General features: G+C 45.3%; 1 protein-coding gene across 3 annotated transcripts in view; it reads right to left on the bottom strand.

Annotated features, from left to right (window-relative positions):
• The window catches only part of ARHGAP24 (Rho GTPase activating protein 24), a 343081-nt gene that overhangs the window by 191706 nt on the left and 125732 nt on the right, over positions 1 to 25643 (bottom strand). The gene's annotated exons all lie outside the window — the stretch shown is intronic.

Raw genomic sequence — 25643 nt, 5'->3', positions numbered from 1 at the left:
CTGATTACAGCAGCCAGCTTGACACTCTGAGGAAGACGCTTCCTCAGGCTATAATGGGCCTGAAATATCACTGCCACTCTTTTTGGCTTTAAGAAAAGATGCGTGGCAAATGTTGCAAATAAGAGGGTTTTTAATGGACACCTACAAACTAATAGGAAATATTTTTGCAAGCAAGTTAAATTGGGGAAAGTCATCGCCATAATGAGACCTAATTTTAAGCAATGACATTTTTATAATATCCCTGTGCCTGCACAGACCTGTGGTTCTTGATTTCAAAACAAGGCTTTTAATTTAAATGCAAATGGCAGCGACTATTTACCTCTCTGACCCACTGGGAGTCCTTTCTCTTCCTCAAACAGTAAGTTTTACAGGCAGGTTTTATCTTAAACTGCCATAAAATCTGGGTGCCTATGATTCCCTTTAAGGATCACCCCTGGAATACAAGTGCACTGAAGCCACCAACTGACTCAGCAACAGAGAAACTCCTTTGCATAACAAAAGGTCTCAGGCTCAATCCTGGGCAACTCTGGTGAAAGGGATCAGGTGATGGAGACTGCATTTTGACAAGACCCTGGATAGTCACTGCTAGTTAAGAGTAGAAAATACACAAACAGCCTGAGCTGGCAGGAGACAACATTTCTGTGCTTTATAGCTGCTGGCAATCAAAACAAACAAGCAAGAAACCCAGCCACCCAAGAGTAATCTTGAAAAAGAATTCATGGCACAACAATGGCATTTTGCACTTCCTCCTTCCACTCTATCTGGGATTCATCAGGCCTTTACCACAATTAGTGGAAACTCATGGACTGGCGAGATCCTGCCACGGTATGTCTTGGCCTTCATTGTTTTACTGGATCCTCATGGGACTCACTGGGTTATCTAAATAAACATGAACTGTCATGCCCTGGACATGGCACCAACCTTTAGCATACTGAGAATATTTTTTTTTGCCGCAGGGTCTACAGCATTCAGTTTTGCTTCAGAGGCTGAGTTTTATGTGAGCATCTACGGTATCGTGTAAGATACATAGCAACAGGGTCAGGCGCAGACCTGGTGGGAAGACTCTAGACCACGGTGCTGGGGGACCTCAGATAACTGGATTCTCAAAAATACAACAAAAACCCATGGGCGTACCCAGGATCAAGACTAGGGGGGGCACACCAGCCATGCCCCCACCCCCAGCCACCCGATTGGCTGGCTGGCGATGACGTGGCCAGGATCCCCCAGGAGGCATGGTCAATGTCCACGCCCCCCCACAGGGGAGGAGGCCATTTCCAGCGTTGCCGAGGGAGCCATCCACGCTTGTGCTTCTGCCTCGCCCGCTCCTTTACTGGCAGCGGTGACTAAAACGAGGCAGCAGCAGCGAAGCTGCCTCCGTCAAGAGAAACCTGGACCTGGACCTGGGCTACCTTCAGCCCACACTCCTTCAAGTCACAGTGAGCACAGCACAGAAAATGCTGCCCCACAATGCAAATGAGGTGTCGCGGAGCATTGTGGGGCAGCATTTTCTGTGCTGTGCTCACTGTGACTTGAAGGAGTGTGGGCTGAAGTTAGCCCAGGTCCAGGTCCAGGTTTCCCTCAACCGAGGCAGCTTCGCTACCGCTGCTGCCGTTTTGCTTCAGCCGAACAGGCTGAGGCAGAGCACAGCTGGCAGCGCCCCTGCCTGCCGTGCTGTGCTATCCCTTTTTTGTTTCTGGGAGGGCAGCTGCCCCCCCTGCCCCGTGCTGGGTATGCCCATGCGAAAACCTCTGTGGGAAAGTGCAGGCTAGAACTTTTCTCCTTGATAACTAATGTTAGGGATGGAAGCAAGGAATCAAGACCCCAGGTTTTGGTTTTTTTAATTGAATTTATATACCACCCTATACCCAGAGATCGCAGGTTCAATCCTGGCATCTCTAGATCAGGCAAGCAAGTGTGAGGAAAGACACTTGTGTGAGATTATTGTGAGCTGCTGCCAGACAATATTGGGCTAGAAGAGCAAGTAATCGGACCTGGTACAAGGCAGCTTCCATAAACAACAATATGGATGAAGTTCACCCATCCCACACACAAAAAAGATGTGGGAAAGGACCATAGGTTAGTGGCAGAGCATGTGTTTGTGTTCAGAAGAGGCCGTGCCCAACCCCAAGAAGCTGGAAAAGTCTTCTGCTAGAAACACAGAAAGCTAATGCAAGTCAGAGTAATCAGTACTGAGTTAATTGACCAATGGTCTAACCTGGTACGAGGCCAAGATAGCAACTAGGCCAAATAGGACTGGGTCCAGAAACACACAGATAGACAAGTGGGAAATAAACAAAACTGATTTATTAAAGGAAGCATCAGGCTAAGAAGAAAGGTCAAACGTGGTGATCAACAAGGCATATTTTTAGAGGCAGAGTTCACTATTAGATGCAGACAGGTCTCTCCTTGGGCATGTGTTATATGAGAAACAAACAATAACAAATAGCAGAATTAAACGCCATTCCTTCCTGGTGACCTGTGTACTACGCTTAGGGTGAGCCAGTCACATCACAGTTTGTGGCTGGCACACGTAGGAGGCATTGATATCTAAAATTAGGTGGATCCTCCAGGCGAAAATGTTTTTTTCAAGAAAACAACTGGCATGATTTCCTACATATGCCTCTTAAGCGGGAACTCCTTATGCTCCTGATATGGCGACTCAGTGTCGTACCAAAAGGAAAAGGGGAAGGTGCAAGAAAGGAAATGCAATGTATCATGGGATGGCACCTTGTTAACATCATATCAGGGTCGGGAGACACATGAGGGTCCCACCTTGCTGACTCTAGGCAGGTCTGGTCTCAAGAGACAATGGAGTACACCTTCGAGGATGAAGTCAAACAGCACCGAAGTGACCTCCCTGGGGCGCAAGCCTGGGCAGTATGTATGGAGGTCCTAGGATGGCCAGACAACAAGACCCCCCTCTTGGCCTCACTGATGTGGTCCAAAGGAAAGCAGAGCAAGACATTGGGCATTAGCTTGGCTTCAGGAATTACCGGAAGGAGGCATACAAGGCACCATCCAACCATCTTAGAGACTCTATTCCGGATTTGTGTAGGGCAGGCATGTCAAACCTGCGGCCCTCCAGATGTTTTGGCCTACAATTCCATGATCCCTAGCTAGCAGGACCAGTGGTTGGGGAAGATGGGAATTGTAGTCCAAAACATCTGGAGGGCCGCAGGTTTGACATGCCTGGTGTAGGGTTTACTCCTTAGCCTTTTCTCCTCCTGAAGATGTCCTGCAAGGCAGTGGAGGTTTAGGATCAGAGTTTTCCTTCTCCAGGATGGGCTACCTTCCCAGATTCACAAGTCCCACCTGCCCCATGACACCCTTACCTTAGAATAAGCTTCTCAATTCAGCATCTCAGGCTCAGAGCTGCTTATCAGTCTAGTCCCCTTTGTTCTATGGGAGTCGCATCCAGCCTCAGGGTGGTGCATCACATTCCCATAGATACATAGCTAAGCCAGGGTGGCTCTCTTAAAAAAGGGAGGCCGAGAGTTCCAGCAGCCAGTCATGTTTCTCTGCAATTTATCTTTGCTCTCCTTCGAATTCAGCCTGCCAACATCTGTTGCAACCAAGTTCCCTTTTCCCTGTTTTTTGCCTGCTCCATGTTCCCCAGAAAGATTATCTAGCCTCCGACTGGTGGGCTTGGTTTCTAGCCAAGTCTGTACCTTTGCCCTTTTCCTGAACTGCTCAGGACTTCACATTGTCTGCCTTCTTTAAGATCCTGATCCTGCCAGTTTATATGAAGACTGCTCATGACTTGGATGCAGTTCACAGGAGAGCATCTATGTGTTGTGAACAATGTGTTTATCAATTCCTTCATTTTCGTCCTTTTTATTAACTTGGGAGCCTACCGGCTGGCTCTCACATATATTTTAATGCAAAATAAGAGAGCTGACCTCAGACTAAAGACACCAATCAGAATAAAAACCACACAGCAGTTTTGAAATTAGGATACAGAGTGAAGATAAAAATAAAAAACGTCGGCACCATGCATGTTTTCAGTCAATTTCCATTACAGTAGGTGAGCAGGGAGCTGAACTTTCAGAATGAAAGTTCTCTCTCAAATGGGTGAATGGGCAGCCATGAAATCAAATAGCCCATGAACAGCAGTATAAATGCAACAGCAAAGTGATGCTTTGCTGTTATATACAGATGGGTTCTGGTAGGCAGAGACTGACCAGTAAAGGAACTGAGGTTATAATCATCACCACTGATTTATTTCTCGCCTTCTAAAGAACTGTCTCAAGGCAATTACACATTCCATTTTGCAAACTGCAAATTTGATAGCTCCAGCACCTCGGGAGGTGGTGGGCTCTCCTTCTCTGGAGGTTTTGAAACAGAAGTTGGACAGACACCTGTCGGGGGTTCTTTAGCTGTAATTCCTGCATTGCAGGGGGCTGGACTAGATGACCCCTTGGGTATCTTCCAACTCTACAGTGCTATGATTCTACGAAATGCCAACTGAAATCCATTTCCTGCCCCCTCCCTACAGAGAGCTGAATGATAGGCTGAAATTCAACAGGTGGGAGTTTGGCCAGCATGAAGATGAAGTCACAGGAAATCTCCATCTGTTGCATATGGGGATAGTGCCTTGCTGCCAAATGATTTTATAGCTAAAGTGAACTGGGGACTTTCCTGCGCACAATTTTGTCTGCTACAACACACCGGGTCTCAGTGATGCTGTGCCCACTAAGCCACAGCCACGGGGCTCCCTCACCAGCAAGTGCTTCAACATTGTGCTTCAAACGGTGGGGCCAAGCTACACAGGTGTAGAATCATCGCATGCACAGCCCTGTCCATTTCATCCAAGTGAATGGGGCAGTCCAAAACCGAAGGCTTCACGTATAAGGAAAACTGCTTCCATGGATACCTAAAGATCACGATGAAGCTTGTTTTGCCCTATGGCATAAAATTTATTAAAGAGCTGCACTCCTTTCCCAGCTGCAGCTAAGGTGGCTTGGAACACATTCTCATGATGACAGGGTGTTGGATGAAAGGAATGTGTATGAGAGATGTCAGTTAAGATGTTGAGAGAGAAAGAAAATAATCACTTATGAAATCAAAACCCTCCATTGCTCGATGCTGAAAAAGCTGCAGGGGGCAGTGTTGGGTATGTTACTTTTATAGACTAGGAAAGAGTATATCGTATGGGCACACTTATTAAGCGCCCTTTCTCAATGCCTCCTCTTTTGCGTGATCAGCAACAAAGCCTTCTGTAGTAACAGGTTGTATTTGTTTAGAAAGACACCCACTTTCCTCAGTGTACAGGGCAGCCACATGGAGCAAGGAAACATCTTTATGAGCACTTAACCATACTGGGGTTTCTTTTCCTCCCATGCAAGGGGAGATTTTCAATATTCCATATGCTATTTCTTTTCATGCTCTCAGTGTTGGGATCTATTTCACAGCTTCAGCAATATCCAAACGTAGCCAACAAACCCTCCCACATCTCAAATACAAGAAAGAAGTCAGAGTGAGTTAGATGTGTAAAACCAGCATTTAGGGCATATCTATAGGACAACAAAATGGGGCGCGGGTGGCGCTGTGGGTTAAACCGCTGAGCCTAGGGCTTGCCGATCAGAAGGTCGGCGGTTCGAATCCCTGCGACAGGGTGAGCTCCCATTGCTCGGTCCCAGCTCCTGCCAGCCTAGCAGTTCGAAAGCATGTCAAAGTGCAAGTAGATAAATAGGTACCGCTCTGGCGGGAAGGTAAACGGTGTTTCCGTGTGCTACTCTGGTTCACCAGAAGCAGCTTTGTCATGCTGGCCACATGACCTGGAAGCTGTATGCCAGCTCCCTTGGCCAATAACGCGAGATGAGCGCCGCAACCCCAGAGTCGTCCTCGACTGGACCTAATGGTCAGGGGTCCCTTTACCTTTATAGGACAACAAACATAATTGTTTTATTCCAGTTGTGGAACCCCTCCAAAGTACCGAGAGATCTGCTGCACTTAATGAATGTGAGCTTAATTGCACCAAAAAACTTCTCCTTGATCACTCCCAAACCTCTCCCTTGCTATTCCCCTACAGATTTCCTGCACCACCACCCACCCATGGAGGGTTAAGGTTCCCAGGATTTCCTGGGAAAGAGGAACTGATCATTTAGGTCTGCGGTGTAGTTGTGAAACAAAAACAAAGAAGAGACCATTGGAATTATTTCCAGTTCTCAAACTTTGCTGTTAGCTTTTAGTAAGGCACTAAGCTCCCTGGAAGGAGGCAAAGATACAAATGGAATAAATAAAAACAAGTACATAAAAAGAGACACATTTCAGATGGGCAGCTGCGTTAAGTCTTTAGCGGTGCTGAAAATTTTTGCAGCTTTTGCTGCCGCAAATTAAGACATTTACTGAAGAGCACACTTCTAGCATGGGCCAAAGCCTTTCATAAATGAGAGAGTGGGACTCAAATGGGACTGGGGTTTCGCAGCTGAAATGCTAGCCATGATGAAGGATCTACCGTATAAGCAGGTCCGCATACAGATTTTTACTCTAATGGAAAAAAGTAAAGTACAGTGGAACCTCGGTTTATGAACACCTCGGTTTATGAATTTTCGCTTTATGAACGCTGCGGACCCATCTGGAACGGATTAATCCACTTTCCATTACTTTCAATGGGAAAGTTCGCTTCAGTTTATGAATGCTTCAGTTTAAGTACTCTGTGGACCGTCTGGAACGGATTAATTCACTTTCCATTACTTTCAATGGGAAAGTTCGCTTCAGTTTATGAATGCTTCAGTTTATGAACAGACTTCCGGAACCAATTGTGTTCATAAACCGAGGTACCACTGTATTCCGCATTGAGGAAGTAGGTGCTAAATCTAAACTCCTGAGGATGGGTTCAGTGGCAGAGGAAGCTGCTCTTGCACCTGGGGTGGTGCACCCAGGGGTGGGGCACGTCGCCCATAGGGGCAGGGCGCACCGCGGGGCCTCCAGAGTCTGCCTGCCTCCTCCAACTCAGCTGCCCTACAGCTGAGGGGGAGGCGGTGGGCGGACCGTTGGGGCAGGGCAGAGCCAGCCAGCGGGCGCCCAAGCCACCGCGTCACTCCCAGGAGAGACACGTGGCTCAGGCAGGCTGCAGGCCCTGTGGTGAGTGCTGCCTGGCATTTTCCTGCAATTCCCTCCTGCTCCCTGTCTTAAAAGTGGTTAATTCTGCTCCTTGTGCCTTCATAAACCTCAGTCCTAATTTCAAAAACACCATGCAACATTATACTGTGATCTCAGAAGCATTCTCAGGGCACCCATTATATAAACATTTACCTGGAATGGAAGTAGATCCCATTGTACTCATGCATATAGGATTGCAGCACAAGTCTCCCCCTTGGGATTCTGGATACTGAAATGTAGCCTTTGAATGGTGGGGGAGGAGTTAAAAATGTATTCAGATTCCTTCCCCCCCCCCCTGCCCTTTTTATGCTCTAGGTAGAACAGTCCTTAAGGTTAAACCAATAATGACACTCTGTGAGCATAAAGTATTGAAATTTACTGCCAAAAATATTTGAACTGTGGTTTTTTATCGCTGTAGAGAGACAGGAGTCTCAAGAGATGCAAGGCACTTTCAAGTGGAAAATGACTTCCCCCCCCCCTTCCTGAGGTCTGCATGTATGGACAGAGAAGTATTTGGCTTAAGGTAAATATTCTGGCGCCTCTTGAGTGAGGGCTGGGGGAGGATGGAACCTATTTGTTTGACCTAATCCGCATGACTTTAAAATGCCTTGCGTAATATTGCAAAGGAAAAGTGCCACGACCCAACTTGTCTAGAGGTACAGACATTTGTGAATGAAAGCCACGGGCATACAGCGAAAATGGGGAGCAAGGGCAAAGCTCAGGCAAGCAAGCTACCTGTGTGTGTGTGTGTGTGTGTGTGTGTGTGTGTGTGTACGCGCGCAAATAAATGACATGCTTGTAGCCATCCCTAATTTCAAATCATAGCGAGCTCCACCCTCTCCACTATTAAACTTTGCCAGAGGCTCTTAACCTCCTGCTGCCTGCTGTATTTATTTACTCGGTGACAGCCATGTGCTCTGCTAGTGTCAAAGCCAAGAGGGTAACAAGATCTTTTAATTAAAGTTATATTGGGGGGATTAAGATTTATCGCAGCAGCTGCAGTATGCCAAATGAGAGGCTGTGCAACATGTGATGCTTCCGTGTACATGAACATGGATTTCCTCATTCACATATGCATAGAGAGGCAGGGCATGTCCCCTCACTTATTCACCCTACTTGGGGAGGGACATGAATGAAGAATCGCAAATTCACACTGACTAAATGTGGGATAACCTGCCTCATAAAGCCAACATGCTTGTTGTTGTTGTTGTTGTTGTTGTTGTTGTTGTTGTTGTTGTTTAGTCGTTTAGTCGTGTCTGACTCTTCGTGACCCCATGGACCATAGCACGCCAGGCACTCCTGTCTTGCACTGCCTCCCGCAGTTTGGTCAAACTCATGTTCGTAGCTTCGAGAACACTGTCCAACCATCTCATCCTCTGCCGTCCCCTTCTCCTAGTGCCCTCCATCTTTCCCAACATCAGGGTCTTTTCCAGGGAGTCTTCTCTTCTCATGAGGTGGCCAAAGTATTGGAGCCTCAGCTTCACGATCTGTCCTTCCAGTGAGCACTCAGGGCTGATTTCCTTCAGAGTGGATAGGTTTGATCTTCTTGCAGTCCATGGGACTCTCAAGAGTCTCCTCCAGCACCATAATTCAAAAGCATCAATTCTTCAGCGATCAGCCTTCTTTATGGTCCAGCTCTCACTTCCATACATCACTACTGAGAAAACCATAGCTTTAACTATACTTAAGCCAACATGCTTAAGTCCAATTAATGCATGAAGGGGTTAATACCATAGACCAAGTTCACCTTGATAAAATACCTTGGTATTTTCACTACCATACTATGTGCATCTCTGTACACATTACTTGAACTGCATCGCAAAATTCAGAGAAGTGCACATTTCAAGGGATGGTTGTTTCAGTTCGCATCTTGTTCAGAAAGTGTGGACGAGACAGGCATATCTTTCAATGCAAACAGAATCAAATTCCTCCCACAGCCCGAATCTGGTGCCGTTGTTTTTAAACCAACCAGTTATAGGTACTGCGTGCCTTAGAAATTCTCCTTCGCTTCTTTCGGAGTGGTTCTGTCAGATCAAAGAACAGAGAGAGACGGGACTCCTGTCAGTTTGACGCAACCTCCCTCCCTCCCTCCTTTCCTATCTCTCCTCGAAGGCAGCAGACTTGCAGGCTCTGTGCCAGGTTCTTCTGCCAAGGTCGAAGACAATAGCAAGCTCTGTCCTCCTGTGGAGCAGTCATGCCAAATAGCAGCAGATGGCACCGTCCAATACTGTAGTCATTGCACCACAGTTGGCAAGCTGAAAAGATCGACCTCCCTGGTTAATTCCCTCCCTCCAGTCTCCGCACTTAGGCTGCCAGAACCTGGGCTGAAGGGTCTGTGGCATTTTTCATAATTCCCCCTAGAGAGAAGATTTTCAAGAGCAGACTCTCCCCTTGGCCACAAATGGAGTATGGGCCGGCGAGAAAGCAGCTTCAGTAAGTATGTGGCACTTACAATCACAGATCACGGGAGCAGCAGACACCTGCCTAAAATCAATAGCTCCTTCCCTATTCCCAGGGAGCAAATTGTTCCTTTTAAAGGAAGAGTCGCCAGTTTTGCAGGTCCTCTGCGGTTGGTAGGGCTCCAATTACCTTTAAATGCTTCCAGCAAATGTCTCCCATTCTATGCTTTTGTTTGAAAAGTTGCCCTCACATTTCATTTTCAAAGGCAGCAGGTACTACCGAATTGTTAAGACTAGACAGAGACTACAAGGCAATGCAGAGTTGATTGCCGTGGGCCCCAGAGCGCACTAAAGAACATGTTGGAATGTGGCCTAAGTGCTTGTGCTGAGTTCTGAATCCATGTGTTCCTAACAACTTTCCAGATTAATCAGGACAACGACATGGAAATAAGAGAGCATGGTAACCAGTCTTGCTGCACACAAGATCAGTCTTAAATAAAATCACTCTCCATTCCTCCTTTCACATCCCTTACAGATGAAATTTCTGAATCAATTGGGACTACTTGCCCCCCTCGCCTCTTCTTCCAGCTCCCCCCCCCCCGTGCTGCTTCTCTGGCCCGCCACAAGGTCTAAGGGACAGTGGACCAGCCCACGGCTAAAATTTTTTGCAATGCCAGCACTGCCACCACAAGAATATGCTGTGTTCTTGAAAATAAGCTCGCATATTCTGCAAGAAGCATTTTTAGCCATTGCAGTTTTCAAGAAATCCTAAGGACACGAGGTCTTTCTCACTGCCTGCTTGTGAGGCAATGTGTAGCTCACCCTTAGATCTCACCTACATGAGATAATGTGAAGACTGAACCTTAATCCTAGGAAAGAGATGGGAATCCAGAATCTGGCTGGTGAAAAGAAGACCATTCCTTGTTGTCCATAGCTGAGGTTTGGTCTTTAGTGTTTTCTGAAGGCAGGTTTGTTGGATTCTGGCTGTACCACTGGTGAGGAACCTCCAGATGGCATTTCTCCAGGTTCCAAGTCTTCTCCTTGGCCTCCTTTGTAATCTCCGATCAGATGAGCTGTGTGTATGGGGTGGGGTGAGCAGATTGCAGGGAAGGTTAATGATGGCTGAAATATCCCAGTTTAGGACTTCAAGACTTTAAGCAACATGTAGGGAAAACCAGCTGATCTGCATGCCTTTGCTCAGCACGTAGCTGGACATTAGCCGTTCCATGCAGTGAAGAGAGCCTAGGCACAGCATCACAGATCCATTCCTTGTTGTTGCTGTTGTTTAAAAAGGGGAAAGACGGAGGAAAGAAAACAGTGTGCTTGCATATCAATGAATGACCAAGAGGTATGACTGTTAGCAGCACTCCTGCTAGCACCAGCTGCCTCTTCCATAATATAATAAAAATAATTGATGATGATGATAATAACAATGACAATAACAAGTTTTCCTCTCCAAACTCATCCTATAGCAAAAAAAGTTTCCATTTATTTCACTAGGAGATAGGGATTGACAAATATGTGCATTTAAATCAAGCATCCTCAACCTGCGGCCCTCCAGATGTTTTGGCCTACAACTCCCATGATCCCTAGCTAACAGGACCAGTGGTCAGGGATGATGGGAATTGTAGTCCAAAACATCTGGAGGGCCAAAGGTTGGAGATGCCTGATTTAAATTGTCTCAGTTTCTCAATTTTTTTCAGTCTTAAATTTGGGTCTTCACATTTCAGCAGCAAATTGAATCATAATCATAATCATAAACCACATGAAAAAATTCCTGCATTTTAGTACGAATTTCTCCCAATAAACACATTTTTGTATGCACTCTTTGACTAATGCACACATTTTTGGAAGCGTTTTCCAGAACATAATGCATTTTTAATGACATTTTCACAAATCTATTCATTTTATGCACACTTTCCCCTAACGTATGCATTTTTGTAAATATTGGTAAAATTTGGAGAATTCTGAAAGATTGCTGTTTTGGTTTTTGCATTGTTTCACAATGTTTGGTAGATTCCTCTTTAAATGTGAACTGATTCAAATCTCTTTCCCATCCATACTCAGAGAGGACAGAAAACAGGGAATATCTCAATATGGATTTTTATTGGTCTGGCCTGCTCTTGTTGCAAAAATGAGAATTATTGTTGTGAATGCTTTTTCAGAATCCTTAACAGAATTTTTGCCCCTGCTAGCCTTTCTTCTGCTTCTCTCAGATGAATACCTGCCTAGAGCATTCATGCCTTTTCTTTTCCAAAAGCAAAGCACCAGGCACCTATTCACATGCAGAGTTTTAATCTGTGCTGTTCCAAGATGCAATCAAAAGCTTGTTCACCTCATTAGTTGTGAGAAGACCTTATGGTCATAGCATTGTGAAAACTTGTAGGAAATGAGAATATGACTTCCATTCATGGTTTCAGGATCCAATCTTACCACCTACGTATGTTGGAGGAAGCCCAGTTTAACTCTACCACTGAGCCACTCTTTCAAGAGACATGGAACTGTTACCATCTTTCTTATCTCTATTTTACGATGGCATGTGATGCAGAATCAGTGCACAGTGCATTGTCCCAACCCATTGTAGAAAGTAAATGATCTGAAAATACATAGATATTTAAATATGAAAGTTCAAGATTATCAAGGATCTGGAACCCAAGCCTTATGAGGAACGATTGAAGGAGCTGAGTATGTTTTCCCTCAAAAACAGAAGATATGATGGCCATCTTCAAATAACTCAAGGGGTGTCAGGTGGAAGAGGGAACAAGCCTGTTTTCTCCAGGGTAGGACTCGAACCAATGGCTTCAAGTTGCAAGGAAGGAGATTCCAACTAAACATCAGGAAAAACTTTCGGATGGTAAGAGCTGTTTGACAGTGGAACAGTCTCCCTCGGGAGTTTGTGGCCTCTCCTTCCTTGGAGGTTTTCAAACAGAGGTTGGATGGTCATCTGTCATGGATGATTTGGCTGAGATTCATGCATTGCAGGGGGTTGAACTAGATGACCCACAGGGTCCCTTCCAACTCTAAGGTTCTATTATTCTAGGGTATCCTGTAAAATAGCATGGCTGGTTAGCTGGAACCCTGACCAGGAGCAATGATGATGATGGTGGTGATGATACAAATTAATAAGGGATGGAGAGAGAAATTAAATTAATTTTCCATTTAAAAGTGAACCTACCTAATTCACACTTTGGGAAACATTATGCCAACTGAAACACAGCTATCCTTTGAAATTCTCACTTCTCCAAACTTTGCAGATCTCCAGCCTAGCAGAGGTTCGATGGCCATATGCAATGGATGCTTTAGTTGAGATTCCTGAATTGCAGTGGGTTGGACTAGTTGACCTTTGGGTTCCCTTCCAACTCTATAATTCTATGATTCGTGCATATCTATCTCCCAAGCTATTGCAAAAGAAGGAAGTAACAGAATTATGAATGGATACATATGAAAGTGACATGGTTTAGAAATAGAGCCATCAGTCTGGAAGTCACAGATTTCCTTGAACGTCTGGAGGAAGAGCAGCAAAAAGAATGATAACTCATGACACAAGGACCTGGTAGCATAATTATGGCCATTTCTGATAATGGGAAATTGAGACTGTAATACAACAAAATGTCCTATGGCCACGCAATAAGAACCTCCCTGCTCACCGTATGAGACATCACAGGCAAAATTAGTTCAACTGAAGTAACACCAATGCCCTTGAGGTTTCCTGCTCCTGACATCTAATGAAGAGGCACTGCTGACTGTCAGGGAGTGGTGTAGAAGGCATTCATCTTTGTGGCAGAAGCAATTAAATCCACCAGGTTCTCTGAGCATGGTGCGCATGGAAGGAGTTAAAGCCTCAGCCTTTGTTGTCCTGTAAAAGTTGGCGACATGTGAGGATAAGCATCTATGATATGCCCAAAATGCACAGGCATCCCTTGATATAGTTCCTTGAAAGGGTGGAGCAGGAGGGACCCACATATTTGTATAATGATACTGTTGGGTTTGTTGGCATCCGTCTGTCTCGAGAGACAATGGATTGCGTCTCCGGGGGTGAAGTCAAACTGCTGCATTAGGACCACCAAAGGGAACTCCCCAGGTACATTGATGTGCAGTGATCAGAAGTGGCTTTCCTGGTGGGGCAGAGCTCCAATACAAGCTTTGCAGCAGTCACAACTAACTGCTGTGTGTGACTTAGATGCCTCTCAATATATTGTGAATGCATATATATCACATTAAATGCAGGACGCAGGGGGCGCTGTGGTCTAAACCACTGAGCCTCTTGGGCTAGCTGATCAGAAGGTCGGTGGTTCGAATCCCAGTGGCAGGGTGAGCTCCGTTGCTCTGTCCCAGCTCCTGCCAACCTAGCAGTTCAAAAGCACACTAGTGCAAGTAGATAAATAGGTACCGCTGAGGCGGGACGGTAAACGGCGTTTCCATGCACTCTGGTACGTGTCACAGTGTTCCGTTGCGCCAAAAGTGGTTTAGTCCTGCTGGCCACATGACCCGGAAAGCTGTCTGTGGACAAATGCCAGCTCCCTCGGCTTGAAAGCAAGATGAGTGCTGCAACCCCATAATCGCCTTTGACTGGACTTAACTGTCCAGGGGTCCTTTTCCTTTACCTATATATCACATGCTGCTATGTTAAAGGTGGGTTGTTTCTGAACAGTAGGGGAGAATGTTGGTTTTATGAAATAAGATCTCCATCTTGAGCCCAAAGAAAACCATCTTGCTTTGCTTGGATATGTCAAAACTCTCTGAGGAGGGTTCTAGTTTAAAAACTAACAGACCATCACATCTGACATGGTAATTACTCATTAAAACCTTTGTGCCAAAAACCGCCCCATTTCCCCTTTCTAGCATTTTGAGCTCAGCAGAAATGAAGAGAGTTTGTGTCTTGAGAAATGGTGTCTGGAAAGCCTCTCAAAAATAATTCAGCACATCGTACCCATACTCTGCAGGCCAGATTGCAGCATTTTGCATATCCTGCAATTAGCCATCGTTTTAGAAACATATGTCTTCTCAATCACATAACCTTCTGCTCTGATACTATCCTGGCACCCAGTTCCAAAACACATTGGATGCAACCCAGGCAAAGTCAGGCTTACTTAAGTCTCCCTGAAATGATATGAATGGATCTTGCAGTCAAGTCTCAGGGCAAAAAAAAAAAAAGCCGAATAACTTCAGTGGGGCTAACTCCAAAGTATGTGCATATATAGGACTGAAAACTTAAATTGCAAACTGGGCTTTTTAACATCCCACTGGTTCAAATGGGACCTAAATATTCATCACCTGTACTGAACTGAGTTAATTACAAAGAAGGGATGGGGGAACTGCAGCCTTCCAGATGTTGCCACAACTGCCACCATCCTATTGGCCATGCCGACTGGGGCTTCGTTGTGGGTGAGGAACCTGGACCCTCCAGATGTTGTTGGACCCCATCGGGCCCAGAGAGCACAGCCCCTGGCCAGGGATGATAGTTGTTGTTGTTGTCCATCAACATCTGGGAGGGCCACAGTTTCCCCTCACCTGTCACAGGTTGCCATGCAGAAGACATTCCGATATCTCCAGCTCGTGAAAGGAAGCCTGCATTCATTTGTTAAGGCTCGTTGGCTTAACATTTTAACTAAACTATCAAGGCGCTGTCATGATACCAACAGCAAAGTGTTTCTGCTTCGTGTTACAACTCTGCTGCAACTAGAAAAGGCCCCAGGTGTTCACCATTTTACAGATTACTCAGAGAATATACCCAAGCGGAAACATCCCGTCGGTTTCCTTTCCCTTCCACCCCCCCCTTCCCTTTCAGATTAGAGCCTCGAGAAGCTTGTCGATTCTTCCCAGTGAAATTGAAATTTCAAAAGTGAATGCAGCATCTTGGGAGAGAGACGTTGCTAGGATGAGGAAATGAAAACACGCCGCACCAGTGGGAACAACACAATTTGATATCAGTCTGTGACTACAAGAGCCAGAGCAGTAGAAAGATTTAGAAGAAAAACACTATCTAAAGCCCACCTGGCAATCGCTTGTGAGAGCTCTCGGGAGCCGGGTGGTGTCAAATGTTTTTTTAAGTGTGTTCTCTCTCCCCCCCCACTCCCTTCTATCCATCCTGCCTAATGAAAAAAGCATTTTGATAGATCTCACAATGCTTTGAATTGCTCATTTTTACAGCGGAGGTGATTTAGCAGCAGGCTGTGGAGGTTGGAAGCAAGCCATGGAGGGAGCCTCTGCCATTTTTATTCCTTCGCTATGGAACTTTCCAAGTAGCCCAGGGAAAGTAATGAATACTGATCGGATGATAAGCGAGTTCGCTTCTTTAGGAGGAAAGCGACTCCACGCAGCAAGACCTATCAAGCCTGAAACAGCTAAGGGTGCAACTACTTGGGGAAGGGATGTGACTCAGTGCTAGAGCATCTTCTTTTGCTTGCAGAAGGTCCCAGAATCAGCCCTATGGCTGGTTCGCCAGCTGCAGCCCCTTTTGCACAAATATTACTTGTCCACAGTACTTCGTGTTCTGCTAACTTCCAGCTTGGATTACTGCAGTGCGCTCTACATGGGGTTTCCCTTGAAGATGGTCTCAACTTGTCCAAAATGCAGCAGGGTTTCCATTCAGAATGCACAGAACCCCCATCCTAAAGCATTGGCTTGCTGTTCATTCCCAGGCCCGATTCAAAGTGCTCACATTAGTGTTTAAAGCCTTAAGCAACTTAGGCCCCAGACATATACAAGAACACCTCCTTCCCTGCAGACCATCCTGGGTGTTAAGATCAGCAGAGCAGGCCATCAGAAGATGTTCTTCTCTGTCGAAATTGTGGGATTCCCTCCCCAGAGAGGTGCATCTGGCTTCTTCACTGTACAGTGGTACCTTGGTTCTCGAACCTAATCCATTCTGGGAGTCTGTTTGACTCCTGAAACCATTCGAAAACCAAAGCGTGGCTTCTGATTGGCTGCACTCAAGCAGAAGCCATGTCGGACATTCAGCTTCTGAAAAACGTTCGCGAACTGGAACACTTACTTCTGGGTTTGCAACATTTGGGAGCCAATTTGTTCAGGAGCCAAGCCATTCAAGTACCAAGATACCACTGTACAGCTTTTGGCAAATGCTGAAGATGCATCTCTTTATCCTGGCCTCTGACACCTGTGTGTTTGCAAAACCCACCCTGTTCCTGTGGTTGTACCCTGGTTTAACTGTTTTTAAAAGTTCCATTTTAATTTTTTGTAACCTGCCCTAGGACCACCTGCCGAAGGGCAGGCAAAAATTTTAATCATCGTCATCTACCCTAGCATTTCCCTGGAGGGCTGGGAAAGGCTTCTGCCTGAAGCCCCAGACAGCCACTGGCAGTCAGTGTAAATAATACTGAACTGCATAGACCAGTGGTCTGACTCAGTATAAGGCAGCTCCCTATGTTTCTAATTGAAGCACTCCTTGCTTTTATGTGAATCAGCCCACCAGCTGCTGCATTCACTTTGTCCGACTCTATGTCATTGCCTTCTAGGTCAAAACTGGTGGTGCCATTCAAAAGGGCATGTGTTGGTCCCTGCCCCAAGAGATTAGGTTGCCCTCCTCTTTGTGTGTGTACTGCTAGCAACTGAAGACACTCCCTTTAAAACAAGCTTTTGATTTTGCTGCTACTTAACGTATTGATCCAGAATTTTGTTACAATAATAAAAGGTAAAAAATATGTAAAAACTGAAACACTAATACACCATCACTTTGATGTAGCACAGGTAGCATATTGGACCAGAAGCTGCACAACATTCAAAGATGGAGAAGATGTTTGTGTCTCATGCTGGGGCAGCAAGGCTGGTCAGGACCACGGAGAGCTCCAAGTCAACAGCATGTTCCTATGTACTCTTTGAACCACTGGAGCAACTGTAGAAGCTTTTGGTTCCAAAGGCTCAGGAGAAGGTGCCCCTTAGTGTCCAGGCTTTGGTTCTACGTTTCCTAGAGCTATGGCAGGTTGGTGTGTCAATTTCTGTCTGCCAGCCTTAGGTTCAGTGGATTGCTGATGTCCAGAAGTAGGTTCAGAGTCCTGAACCTGATTCAGCTCCTTAGCAGGAGTCTCTGCAGCCTCCAACTCTGTGTCATGATTGCTGCTGGCCTCTAGCATTATATCAGGGAGTAAAACTCTCACTCAATCATAATGAAGACCTGAAGGAGCGTCTCCACCCCCATCGTTCTGCCCGGACACTGGGGTCCAGCCCGGACACTGGGCGGCTTCCAACAAAATATTAAAATACAATAGTCTGTTAAACATTAAAAGCTTCCCTAAACAGGGCTGCCTTCAGATGTCTTCTAACAGTCTGGTAGTTGTTTTTCTCTTTGACATCTGGTAGGAGGGCGTTCCACAGGGCGGGCACTACTACCGAGAAGGCCCTCTGCCTAGTTCCCTGCAACTTGGCTTCTCGCAGTGAGGGAACAGCCAGAAGGCCCTCAGCACTGGACCTCAGTGTCCGGGCAGAACGATGGGGGTGGAGATGCTCCCTCAGGTATACTGCGACATGCGACCCCCAACCGATTAACCTTGAGGGAATGTGGCCCACAACATAAAAAGGTCTGCCTGCCTTGAGAAGTAGGTGATGAGGAAGAGCTCTGCCTGAACTAAAGAGCAGCTGCCATTAAATAGTCTGATCTAGTATAAGGGAACTTCCTATGTACAACCCAAGATTCCCACTGAATTTGACAGCACAGAATTTGAGTAGAATTTTTTTAAAAATATAAATATTATTTAAAACGAGAAAAACAGAACGAAAAAAGAAAATTGAAACAGACAATTCACAACTTCATATTTACAGACATTAATACATACCTACACGACTAGCTCATACATACCTACTTAATTCCCACCACCAAACACACGACTCTTCACCTAGACACACAAATAGATCCAGACTGATCTTAAAAAAGACTTTCATCTTCGTATTTTCTTCACCAGATTCTATACTGACTTCCAATTGAACTTGCTGGTTTTTAAGTTATTTCCTTTATATTTTGCACAGTGGTATATATATTGTTTGTTTTTATTCCAATTCATATCTAATGATTTATTTTACAAGGTACAGTCTATTTCTGCCAACGGGGTTTCTTTTACTTTATTCTTTTTTAAATACTCTTCAAAGATTGCCCATTCCTTGTTGACTTTTTGTTTAGTTTGACCTTTTATTCTACCAGTTGTTTTTGCCAGTTGTATATATTCTATCATTAAGGCTTGCCAATCTGTAGTGTTTGGTGCTACCCTGTTCTTCCAATTTCTTGCTATTAATATTCTGCCCGCGGTTGTTCCATACATGAGTAATGTTACTTTTGTTTTCTCCATTTCTTTTGGCATTATACTCAAAAGGAATGTCTCTGGCCTTTTAGGAAATGTACATTTTAATAATTTTTTTAGTTCTTCATAAATGTTGTTCCAGAACACCCCCACCTCTATGCAGCTCCACCACATGTGCACATATGTACCTCTTTCTTTCCCACACCTCCAGCACATGTGCGACCTGTTTTTATAGATTTTGGCCAGTTTGTCTGGCGTTTGGTGCCATCTATACATCATCTTAAGGATGTTTTCTCTTAGTGTATAGCATAGGGTGAATTTTATATCCTTTTGCCAGAGTTTTTCCCATTGATCTATTAAAATATTGTATCCCAGGTCTTGGGCCCATCTTATCATGGTTGGTTTTGTTTGTTCTTCAAATAATTCCCATTCCAACAAATTGTCATATAATTGTGAGATATACTTTCCTTTCTTTTGTTTTATTATTTTTTCAAATTTTGATGTTTCTTCTGCGATTCCTATTTTTTTGTCTTCCATAAACCTTTGCCTTATCTGGAAATACTGGAACCAATCTGTTATATTCTCCTTGATTTTTTCATATTCCTTCAAATTTAATTTCTCCTTTGTTCCTTCCAATACTTCTCTATATGTTACCCATTTTGTTTCCATATTTAGTTTTTTCACTGCTGTGGCTTCTGCCGGTGAAGTCCACAGTGGGATCTTTGAGTAGAAATTTTATTACCGTAATGTATTTATGAGATTTCTCACCATAAGGTCCCAGAGAAGGTTACAGTAATAAAAATATTCAATTACAAAACCAATTAAACTGTTGCAATGCATAGGATTGCACAGTAATTCGGCAATCCTGTGCAAACTTAAACTGCATTCCTGCATTAAGCCACATTGAACACAGTGCAACATGAATAGGATTGCACTGTCAAATTGAAACGTCATACTTTTTTTTCTACAATGCGCTACTGATAAATCAAGAAGTCAATTTTTGAAAGTGTTTTGAATATGCTGAAATCCAAATAAATGTGCATTATGTAAATCACCTAGAAAGTTAATATATTTTATTCGATGAGGTGGGGAAAGGAACCTACACAAGTTTTTCTTTTTTAATCGAACTGGCTATTCAAAAATGTAGATGCAATTGTACATACATAGCTAATTGCACAGAATGGCCATCAACGTATTTCTCTCTCTTTTGTATCCCCAGACAGAGAATGCAAATATCATGCAACAATCCTACTCCCCCTCGCATTCTCAGAATAATTTACATGCATCGCCAACAAAGAAGCAAGAATGAGGGGAAAATGTTTTTGAAGCTGCCTACAGATTTAACATACAGATACCAGATTGTCCCCAGTTGCCTTTGGAATGGTAAGGGAAACCTCAACCTTTGTTGTATGCACAGTGAGGAATTATCAGGCTAAGAAAAACAAGTTTCGGTCTTCTATCGCTGCAATAAAATGCACCCAGTTTGAGTTTTGCATTTTTGTAAAATAAAACAAAGCAACAGTATGATTAAAATTCAGTCCTGCATGGGTACTTACAACTAACACCCCCACCACTGCAACTAGGATTTTGGATTTCCCCCTCTCCTTTTGAGCTGGAGAGACCCACGCCATATTACAGATTACTGCTGAATGTGCCCACCGTAAGTGGTGTAACTGGCGCGATATGTCAGCAAGGCAGACACAGAGATCACTAAGACATGGTGGTTTCCTCAGGATTCCTCACACCAGGAATTGCTGCTTTAGCAGAAGCAGCAGCAACAACAACAACAAACAGAAGGGTGAGGAAGACATTCCTCCCTCCCTTGTGATGTCATGCCCACCAGGAAAGTAAGTGGTTGCCTGGGATGGTTGGAAGGAGCACAGAAGGCAAGGAGAGAAGAGTCCAGTCCTTCTCTAGCTTAAGTATAATTTGTCTTGACTCGAGGGTGGTTGTGGTTGTTGTTGTTGAAGAGAAATGGGAACCATTGCATTCAGCATCGCATTGACCCAGCAAGCCAAAAGGGGGGAGACCATTGGAAAGAGAGCATGAAAAATCAAAACACAATGAAGGCTGGTCCATTTGGGGTGTGTGGGGCAGTACCCCACTGTCAGAGGTTGTTACGGCTACTCTTGAGTAACGACTTTCCACATACTTGTCTTTAAAAGAGTCTTTATTGGTGCACGTTATTTACAGTGTAGTGAGCTGTCGGTTTCATGTCCGCTCATTCCATGTCAGAATCCGGCACTGCCCCCTGGACCAACATAAGATTCGCGGGACAGCGAATCTCCTCCCCTTTCTCCTCCTCCTTAATTCCGCTGCCGGGGGAAAGGGTCTGCACTCCGTCTTTTCCCTCTCCCCCCTTTCCGTCTCTCTCTCTTTCCGCCTGTGGAGCAGGGGCTCTCCCATGCTGCCAGAGACCAGGCTCTCTCTCTCCGCTTCCTGACTGGCCCCTTCAGACCCCGTGCTTTCATGGCTGCTTGGGGACGAACTGCTTCTGATGAGAGGGGGAGGTTCTCTGTAATCTCTCCCCCTTACACCCACCAAACTCAGTCTGCCCACACTTGCTTGCCTTCTTGCTTTTAACCAATCCCTGGCTGTCAGCTTCCTCCTCTTCCTTAATCCCAGTGTCATAGAACTCAGCAAGGGGTGGTGGCAAAAGTAGAATTAATTGGCTCTGCCTCTCACTGGCTCTGGCTCCACCTAGTGGTTAGCTTCCTTGCCTTCTGCCCTTCTAGTTCCAATGGGGACCAGCCACCTCTGAACACCTACACTGCCACCATTCAAGATGCTTGCAAGTTAGAAATGAAGCTGGATGCCACAAGGATCAGTGGGTGCCTTTGTATACATAGAATAAAGCCACTGATCATGAAATTGAAGGGGACTTCAAGGATCATCTTACCCTGTCCTGGCTGATGCAGGGAAATCTGTTGTATAGAACAGTATTTGTTGTAGGTTTTTTATTAATGAAACATAAAGCCAACGGAGGAAGATGGGCAGTGTTATTGTTGGAAGGATAACACTGTGAGATGTCCATCCAGATTCGAGTACAAAAATTTGGGACGCAATCATCTTCTGCTACTTCCCAGTGCTACCGTTAGCAACAAATTGCTGGCCTGGATAGGTCATGGAGAAACATTCTCTTGTTACTACACCACTGGGATCAATAGGGGGCTTGCAAACAATATACCGTACACAGGGATAGTGAGAGAATGCCCACCTTTGCATTTATTTGATTTGTGCTTCCATCAGTGGCTCCAGAAGTGGGCAGGGATGCTATGAATCAGTGGTTTTTCTACGGCACCAGATGTAAGTGCCCCCAAGCAAGCAGCAAGCAGAGTGCAACTGGACGCACAAACCTGTCTGACAATATAGCCAACTGCATGTGTGATACGCAACAATTATCCAGAACTGCATTGTGAAAATCATGGTTGCTTTTGCAAATAAGTGTTCTGAACTTCTCAGAGCACAGAAAGATGGAAATAGACGAGATACATTCTGTGTATGGCTAAAAAATAAATAAAGGTATTCCTGAATCAGACCATGGCACTTTTTGAGTATTTGGCTATCTATTTTCAAACCTCTAAACGCAAACTTACTCTGAAATGTTTCCATCTACATTTCCCGAGCTAAGAGTAGTTGGGCAATTATGCCTGCTTTCAGAGATTTAGGGAAATTGGCCCATTTGCTTTCCTGTCATATTGGCAGTAAAAGAAAAAAAAAAGCAAGTAAATCTGGGTAGAGGTTTGGGACGTTATGTGATGCATGTTGTTTTCTGCGTCAGCAGTTCCTGCGTACAAAATGCTGCCGATACTCAGAACTGTATGAGAAGCCATGCTAGGCAAAACCCCAGCATTCGGGCTAGCCGTGTGAGTACTTTATATTTGTCAATAGTACCTGAAATCAGCTCAGCTGCTGTAGCTACACAAAACAAAAACCCAGATTTATTTATGGCCTAGAGGCCCAAGGGGTTTTGCACAAACAGAAATGGGTTGATACTGATTGATGCACCAACCTGAGACTGCAAAACATGACGGAGGGTGCGAGAGAGATGGTGCGGCGGCTGAAAGTGTATTTCTAATTCTGGGCAAAAGGATCGGAGCCTCTGTGAGATGGAAGCTTAACAAAGGCAGCATTCCACGGGCAGTTCTCTTTAATCAAGAAAGGAATGGAAATTATCGCTCTTAAGTGTGAAGATTAGATTCTCTCTAAGTGGATCTCAAGCCTTATTCAAACATTTGTGCTACTCTTAAGATAGAGAAAGGGTCACACGGTGAGCTCTTTGGGCTGAATCAAAGAACCAGTGCAGCAACTGAGTCAGTACAGAAGGTTTGCAAGAACCAGGGCTGCTGTAAACCCAACTTCTATCGAGTTTTATGCAAAGCTCTGTACAAATGGCCTCCTGATGTTCCCTACACTGTTTATGGGTAGAGAAACCAGGAGGACAATTTCCCTGCATTTCTCCAGTCGCTGTTTTGCTGCAACTGCGATGGCAACCTGGCCATCCTTTCTGTATTCCGCCAGAATTTCCCAGACGTTGTGCCAGCACGTTTTGGGAAGGAAATGGTGGCCATCTGGAGGAGAATATTTGGGGGGGGGAGTGTGCAAAGTGGCATTTATATATTTATTATAGGGGAGTGTGAGAAAAAGGAAAAACACAAAAAAATTGTGAGAAATTTCAACTCAGTCTAAAAACAACATTTAAAACATACTAATGTGCAATATAATGGGACCCAGGTGGCTCTGTGGCTCAGGCATTTCTCAACCGCTGTTGAGAAGCTGGCTGGTGTGCCGTGACGTGAGAAGGGCGATTTTGCAGCATCGTGATCCCCTTTCGCTCTAGCTGCAGGAAACCGGCCAGAGCCTCCCCCCTTTTTTTTTTGCAAATAAATTTTGGGAGGGAGACCGAGGGAAAGCCGCCCGCTTCTCTCTCACGCCGCTTTACGGCTGCTGAAAACCCCCCGAGAAAGAGCAGCGCCACCGTACAGTGCCCAGGCTCCCTCCTCTCCCAAGGTAAAGGGATCCGCCGCCGAGAGTGGGAGGGGGGAGAGGGGGCGGGGGTAAGGAGGAGCGCAGGCGAGAGCTGGTGGGCAGAAAAGTTGGCCAAGTTGTGGCAAGGTGAGGCAGGCGTGCGTGGGGGCACGCGCGCAGGTAGCGGCTCGCGAAGTGCGAGGCGCCAACCCGGCAGCGGAGAGCTAGAGCGCGCGAGGAGGGAGCACGCGCAGGCGCCGCCGCCGCTCTTCCAGCCCAGCTGCCATTCTCCCAACACTAAGCGCTCCCCTCTCCCCTCCTTCCTTTTATCCCACACCCCCATCTTTGCCTCGCTTTCTCCCGCCCTGCCCGTGGCTGCAATGAGCTTGACCCGCCGGAAAGCAATATTTGGCAAGTGTTTCTTACAGTCATAATTATAATATAGGGTGGCAAAGAGTTAATTTTTAAAACTTTTTTAATGGTGGTGTGCCTCGTGATTTTTTTCACGGAACAAGTGTGCCGTGGCCCAAAAAAGGTTGAGAAACACTGGGTTAAACCACTGAGCCTAGGGCTTGCTGATCAGAAGGTCGGCGGTTCGAATCCCTGTGACGGGGTGAGCTCCCGTTGCTTGGTCCCAGCTCCTGCCAACCTAGCAGTTCAAAAGCACGTCAAAATGCAAGTAGATAAATAGGAACTGCTACAGCGGGAAGGTAAACGGTGTTTCCATGTGCTGCTCTGGTTCGCCAGAAGCGGCTTAGTCATGCTGGCCACATGACCTGGAAGCTGTACGCCGGCTCCCTCAGCCAATGATGCGAGATGAGCGCGCAACCCCAGAGTCGGTCACGACTGGACCTAATGGTCAGGGGTCCCTTTACCTTTACCTTTTAATGTGCAGTATTATCAAACACTGTACTGGGGTTGCCAGAAACTAAAATAAAATGCTAATAGAATAAAATCCCAAACATGTTTCAACCAATGTTGCATTACATTATCCTTTTTTAATATCTTTTATGGATTGGACTGAAAGTTCGGCAACAAGCAAAGCACTTTTAACCCTGATGACACAACCCAGTTTGATCATCCATTTTCCAGATGGACCTAAGGTAGACCCATTCAAATGAATAAACAAGACGAAGTTAGGTCACTTAATTTCAATGGGTTGTCTTGGAGTAAAACCTACTTGAATAGCAGAACCCATGATAACAGAATCCACAACTAAACTGGGACACACTAGGCCTTAGAATACACTGGCGTTCTACAGCAAAAAAAGTGAAAAGGAAAATGATACACATCAACACGCAGTTAAATACCACTGACCTATATATATATCAGCATTCAAGCCACAAAGATCCTGCCCCCATTGCTGGTTCAAAGCAGCCTAATCTGGAACATAGTTCCCACATAGAAACTTCTGTAATCATATGCCAAAATAGATGAGGGTGGAGGAAGTTGAATAAGGAAAACTGGATATGGTTTAGAGCTCCCCACCCCCACCCCATATTTTCTCCAGGGAAATAATAATCAAATGCATCTGACTAACCTCTTTGCCCTTCGGCTGCATCAATTAACATTTAGCCATGGATTCCACTCTTGGCCAGCCTACATTTGCCTGTATTGTTTTGCAGAAATATTTCCAAGCCTGGAATTTCATGCCTTTTAAAGTGAGGAGGATGTATGCGTGTCTTCAACGGGTTTTTTTAATTTAAAGAAAAAACAAAATTACAATAGCAACTTTACGCAAAAACAATTCAACAGCCACATAAGTGTTGGTGGGGCAGTATAAATGTCATAGATGTCTGAATTTTCTTTCACTAGCTGTTTCTTCGTGTCATTTATATCCTACCAGTCCTGAAGGAACCCAGGCAGCAGATGCTGTGAAGAGACTATTACAGTGGTACCTCGCGTTACAGACGCTTCAGGTTAC

The sequence above is a fragment of the Zootoca vivipara genome, chromosome 9, assembly GCF_963506605.1.
Source record: "Zootoca vivipara chromosome 9, rZooViv1.1, whole genome shotgun sequence".
In the NCBI taxonomy this organism is placed as follows: domain Eukaryota; kingdom Metazoa; phylum Chordata; class Lepidosauria; order Squamata; family Lacertidae; genus Zootoca; species Zootoca vivipara.
Note: the sequence above shows the minus strand (reverse complement) of the source record. Positions and strands in the feature narration are given on the sequence as shown.